Raw genomic sequence first — 6,388 nt, 5'->3', positions numbered from 1 at the left:
GCAAAGAACACAACAATCTTTATTATAAAGATAAGGTGATATAAGATAAGGGAGCCGTTAGAGTACTGCTAATATTATTAATATACACTTCTTCAAGATCCCGATTTTTCTTTGAATGTTGTTACAATACCAATTTCTATTCTTTTTTTTTTTTTTTAAATAACGCTGCATATAAATGCTTAGTAAATTCCTCAGATGGTCACATGGTGTCTACCTGTACAATATAGTTGACACTGAAGGAATTTTAGCTCACCTGAAACATGTTACTCCTTGAAGCACACCTTTGAAGCACTTTTGTTTATATTCAAAACCTGATGCATACTGGTCTCCAGTGCAACCACACTACCATTCCATTGTCATAATGGGCATTATAAACCTAATGGAATGCTGAATACTACATTAGTCAACCAGACTACAGTAATACTGGTCATGAACTCACTGGTATAGAGCACTTTAAACAAAAACATTAAAAAAGTTGCATCACATTGATTAGGCTCTAAAGCTTTAGTCTGCCACAACTGTACAACTGAAAAAGAGAGAATAACATTTTACTCCCTTATCTTTGAATGATGTTTGCAATGATTTTGAATTCTTTTCATTGTTATTCTAATACTGCAATTGTTTTATCATTTCTGTTGCTTTTTAAAAAATGTTTTGCTGCTTGGTTCTTCAGAAATCATGTGGTATTGTGACTTCAACTTCCACATGTAGTAAAGAAACAGCGGATCATACAACTCAGCGGTGTTAATAGAGAGTCAGACATCCAGCTCTGAATTTAAGAACCTCTATGGCATAAAATGACATTGCAATGCAGTGACATCATTGTGTGTTATAGATGTAAAATCAGATTTTTCGTTGGACAGACTAAAACAAGCATTGGATGTGGTGACCTGCTTTTTAATAGACACATGTTCCTGACACCCAATATATACCTTTTATATTTTGCATGCCATTACAACCACCAAACTGACTAAAATCGATTGGCATTAATTGAAGGCGATCTTCAGAGAAATAACTCATTTAGGTTTAACTGGTTATTAATAACTTGACAAAAACTTCACAATTATAAATACACAGTAAATAAAAAAATACATCCAGAATGGATTAAAGAGGAACTTTGGTAACAGTTACTACTGTGTTTTTGTTTAGATTCACTTTGTACATTATTTTCTGTTTCAATCATCACATCCTACTGACTTTCCAAAATTGCAAAGTTTAGATCATTTCAATGCCTGTACCAAGCTGCTTTTTTAAGATCGTTACAGTCCTGAGCATGGAGCGCAAGTCTAAAGAGGCCCCCCTTGTCCTGATGGCTGAGCTGTTAATCTAACTGCAAAATCTAATCGCAGCAGATGCCATGTCTTGGAGGGAAGATTCAGAAGTATTACTTCCTATGCAGTTTACTTGCAGTCTTAAATGCACCATTTCAAGCTGGATCAGGCAGGAGATTCTATCAAATGGGTCTAACTGGCAACTCAGGAAGTGATTTCATACAGGAGTCAAAGAGAACAACAGACAATATATGTTGTTTGCAGTCAGTCTAGCTCATGCAGAAAGTTCCAGGGCAAAATTCAGTTTTTAACTAAGCTGTCTGGCCAGGTTGAGGGCAGCTACAAATATGAAAGAGGTTTTGCCCATGGAGAATGCAGGTGAGGCTTCTTTGTTAACCTAACCCACAAAAGCACAGAAACACTGCATGAGAAACTAGGATTCTTTCTGACCAAGAGAGGGACAACTTCTATTCACAAAGAGACAGGGATCTATGTCTCTTTTCTCAGTGGACTGTGAGCCAGTACGTAGGGACAGAGCGTGTCTCAGAAAGAGGGAGGAACATCACTGCTGTTCTGTTCTCTTCCAAACTCGACGACGATCGGCTTCCCCATCAGGCAGTACCCATTCACCAGGTCCAGAGCTCTAGTGACCGTCTCGCAGTCTGCGGAGAAAATGCAATTCAACTTGTTAGGAGGAAGGAAAGATTTTGTAAAGTTTGCTCAACGAACTGAAGTTATTGAGACCATGAATAGTTATTTTTTATTTCATTTTTACTACCCACCTTCTAAATGCGATACATTTTTAGTTAGTTTTTTTTTTTTTTTTTTTTTACTGACCTCTTACCTTTTTAGGATGCTTGTAATCATTTCGAGGGGTTATAATTGCAATTAGATTATGCTGGTGATTACTAATATAAAAAGCCTAATGTAGCCAAAATTGCATATATCAATGGCAGATGACTAGAGCTGAACAGCAATTAATGAACTCATCGTCAAAGCAACTTAACATGTATTAAAATATTAAGAATAACTGCAAACATCAGAAACAGAACAGTTCAATAAAAACTAAGAAAATGTCATTTAAAGCTACTTACTTAAGTATGAAAAGTCATACAGTACAGTACTACAGAACCTCACTTTATACTTGCCATCCTCCTTATCGGATCCTGTGGGACAGAGTTAAACATCTGTACTCTTGTAAAAGGAAACCATGAATAATTTGGAGTGAGCTGTAGTTACCGGGGAAGGTGATGAAGGCCTGGCCCTTGAGGCGCCCTGTGTCAGTAGGTGGTAGAGGAACAGAGAATCACCCGGGGTCTGGAATCGAGAGAAGAGCGAGACGAAGTGGGCAAGCTTGGCACACAGACTCTGGTTCTTCACACACAGCAACTGCACAGGACACACACAATGAATACAGAAATACCGCAAAGGGAAATGCCCTATTCCAGTTCCAATTCCAATTCATTGTCCACAGCCCTGATTGTCAGTGCATGAACACCAGTATTATGTGCATTATGTTTTAGTACTGCTCTCTGCAACAGTGTTAACATTTTTTTTCAAAGAAACATATTTTTTATTGTAAAACTGAATGCTGTTGTGGGGCACTGTAGCTTAAATCTTCATACTCACCTCTGAGGGCTCCCCTTGCTGGTAGTTCTGAAACCTGGGGATCTGTTTCATCTCCTCTGATCGCTCCATCTGAGATTAACTCCATTGTCCCCGTCACCTTTACCGGGGATTCTGTCGTGCTGCATGAGAGTTTGCCGATTGCCTGGCTTATACTGAGGCTACTGGAACTATCCAGTCCTTTGCCCCGAGTCTCCGATTGGCTGGGGTTGCTTGGGTCACTCTCTGAGAGAACATTCAAAGGCAGGACTTCCAGGGGTGTTGGCTGTTGTCACTGGTAGGGTGTTCCCCTTCTTTCTCAACACCTGAAGAGGATTTATTTTCTGCCCCACTGAGTAGATCTTTGTAAATGGTGTCTAGTTTTTGGTCTTGTGCAGCCTTGATTTTTTTCGTTTGCAAATAACCACATTTCTTAATTAAATAATAAAATGACCATGTAGTGCGAACAGCATACATTTATTGTGTGTGTGTGTTTTTGAAACAACATATCACTAGTTGATTTTTCCTATACACTACACGTTGTACATGTCTTTTCAAACGCTACATTTCTGAAGTGTTAATAATACAATCCTGTCAACAGACAAACACATCACATCAGCAATGTTTTAAATCAAATACGGAATGACCCATCATCTGCTTTTCATCGGAGGACTTTGTTTTTATTCATGTAATTACTGATGTTAACCCCTTTGCTGAAACACTGCTGGGTACTGAAGATGGATTATGAAAAGCCTGACCATACGCACAAAGTAATAACTATAGTACCTTGTTAACACCCCCTCCTTGGTAATAGACTGAACTGTGGTCAAAACAGGGGTGGGGGGCTATGACATTAATTAGGAATTTATTTTTTTTCCCTTGTTACAATGCTGTAGTTTGGAGTCATAGCCTATATGCTGTGCTACTGTGCCAAACCACTTGGTTACGTTTTGTGTTCCTCTGTACCTTTTCTGTCTTTACCTGGGAGTCTCTGCTCAATTAAATCTCAACTTCACCGAGGCCCAGCTCCCGGAGGCTGGCCCGCTCTTTCTCCCCATCCTGCAGAGACCGAAACTGGGTCAGACTCCACACTCTGGAAGCCTGCTCTCCAAAGGCCTTGTACAGTGCTGCTGAGGCAAAACACTTCTTCTTGGCTACACACCTAGAGGGAATGAATGATTCAGGCAAGGTGTCCTTTTGAAGTCAGATGGTTAAAACAGGATTATGCAATTAGGACCATGGCCAAACTATATTTTCTGACCACTTTTTTTTTTTTTTAATGAGTCGTAAATAATAGAATTTCCTGTGTTGCAGTTAAATATTTTAACACACATAACAATCCAGCACACCCGGCCTCCCCAAGCCTGCTCGCTGGCTCGCTATGTCTCTGTCGGTACTCACTGGTCAGTGTTGACGGCAGCGTCCAGCTGTTGCCGCAGCAGGTTGTGAAGCTGCCTTTCTCCTTCAGTCTCTTGCGCCTCAGGCAGCGGCTCATCCTGGCACGACCGGCTGCTTACTCTGCGAGGTGAGAGACAGGCAGTAACAGCCGCGATGGCATTTGGACTATCAGTTGATCATCACACAAGTCTGCAGATCATTTATAATAGAAGTTTCTGTTAATCAATTATTCCAACCCTATGATTGTGTTTCATTTTCTAAAACATACAAATAATTGGCTACGTAAAAATATAAGATGCTGATCTCCTCCAACATATTGGGCACGCGAAATATAAATAACCACAGAACTTATATTTTGGTGCATTCATCAGTATAGGGGAAATAAAACAATATGCACAGGCAGAATGTGCAGCACATTGCAACCGAACACTATAAACTGCGCTACATTGACCCACACATTATCTTACAGGTTAAAACGCTGTTAATGTATCAGTTTACTTTTTAAAACAACTTAACGACCAACGTGAATCTTCCTCCCCTATCCCCCGTTTACTAATGTAAACAAGTAACTGAACTTACCTGCGCATGATATAGAACGGTCCCTTTAAAAACACACCACTCCCTACTCAGTCATAAAGTGTTCTGGGAAAGAACTGCCTCTAACGGGGTTTCTGGGTACTGTAGTTTTCCACCCAAAATGCAATTTGGGTGGAAATTGTTTGTTTTTGCCTTTATAATTAATATTTTATTGCTTTTCAATATACAATCTAATAACAATATATTTTGAGTTCATCTACTGCATGTAATCAATACACATTAAAGTATATCACAACGTATCACGAATGTCACAATCAATAGATACATACCGTATTTAACGCTGATATGATGCTAATATTAAATAAGTTGGATCAAGGGAAAAGTGGTCGGTACGACCAAGGTAGTGCAATGGGGTACTGTACTGTTTGTTTTGTAACTGTTCTTGCATTTTGCAAGTATTCTTTACCAATTAACATATTTTTATCTCGTATTGAAAATAATCATTTTGCAGTTTCTCTCAATTTTTAATACATTTAATTTATCGCCAGAGGGTGCTAATGGTTATTGATTTCAACACACTGTACTTAACATTTTATAAGGATTATAATTCATAGTGAGGGACGCGATTTAAAACATTTGCTTCCTTTGTGTTTTCTAAAAGCCAGTACAGAACTTATTTTTTAAAGGGGTCCCTTCCGATATAAAATAAACCCATAACGAAACCCGTCATCTTTTTCTCAACAAATTGCACTTGGTTTAAGATACACGCACGCACGCACGCACACACACACGCGTTTTCATTACACTTACATTTTAAGCACTGCCATTCACACTCATGACATCATGGAAACCTCTTCATCTTCTTCAAGCCGTCTGTTTTATAACAGTAAGTGAGTTTGTGTAACCTGGCCCTGCACCAGTATACAGTAGTTCTAGGGTCTGGACTACTTTCAGTGTCTAGCATATCACCCATTGTCCCGGTCCCTCCTTCCTATGCACTCAGGAATGTGTTTGGTTAATGTTTTTACTCGTTGATAGGTGGAGACTAGCTAGAATCCCAGTTTATATTAAAGGGCAGGTCATTCTGCTTTAATAGAGTTGCTGTCTAGCTAGAGGGAGATCTACATAAAGGCTAATCCAGCCATCAAACCAACCAGGCATTTTTGTTTGAGCAATGGTTTCAGGGATGTAGCTCTGTGGTGCCATTGTAAGAATAAAAAAGCACCATTTCTACCCCATGCTGAAGTCAGAAGAGGGGAGTTTTATTGAAGAGGGAGGGGACAGTATTGTGGTCCTTATCCCTTCCACAAGAATGTAACTGACAAATGTCATAGAATCTCTAATCCCTGACCTGAATGTAACATTCAGTGATCCAGTAACAGCACAATAGCTCCTCCATTCATCATGCAAAATATTATTAGATAGAACATGCAAAATAGCCTGGATGCAATGACCAAGTAAACAAGACCCATTTAGAATGTGGGGTTAGGAATGGCTGGGGGAGGGGAATGGGGTACTTCTTATTGTGTTTTGTTTAATTTGGCTCTGCCTACAAAAGTATTCAGCAACCCTTGCTG

The 6,388-nt window shown here is 39.4% G+C and overlaps 1 pseudogene; it reads right to left on the bottom strand.

The window, feature by feature from the left end:
* Positions 1–5,790, bottom strand: part of LOC121317867 — a 6,199-nt pseudogene extending 409 nt beyond the window's left edge.
* Positions 5,791–6,388: the final 598 nt, after the last annotated feature.

This window comes from Polyodon spathula, chromosome 7 (genome assembly GCF_017654505.1).
Source record: "Polyodon spathula isolate WHYD16114869_AA chromosome 7, ASM1765450v1, whole genome shotgun sequence".
Taxonomy (NCBI): Eukaryota; Metazoa; Chordata; class Actinopteri; order Acipenseriformes; family Polyodontidae; genus Polyodon; species Polyodon spathula.
This window is presented reverse-complemented; position numbering and strand designations above follow the sequence as displayed.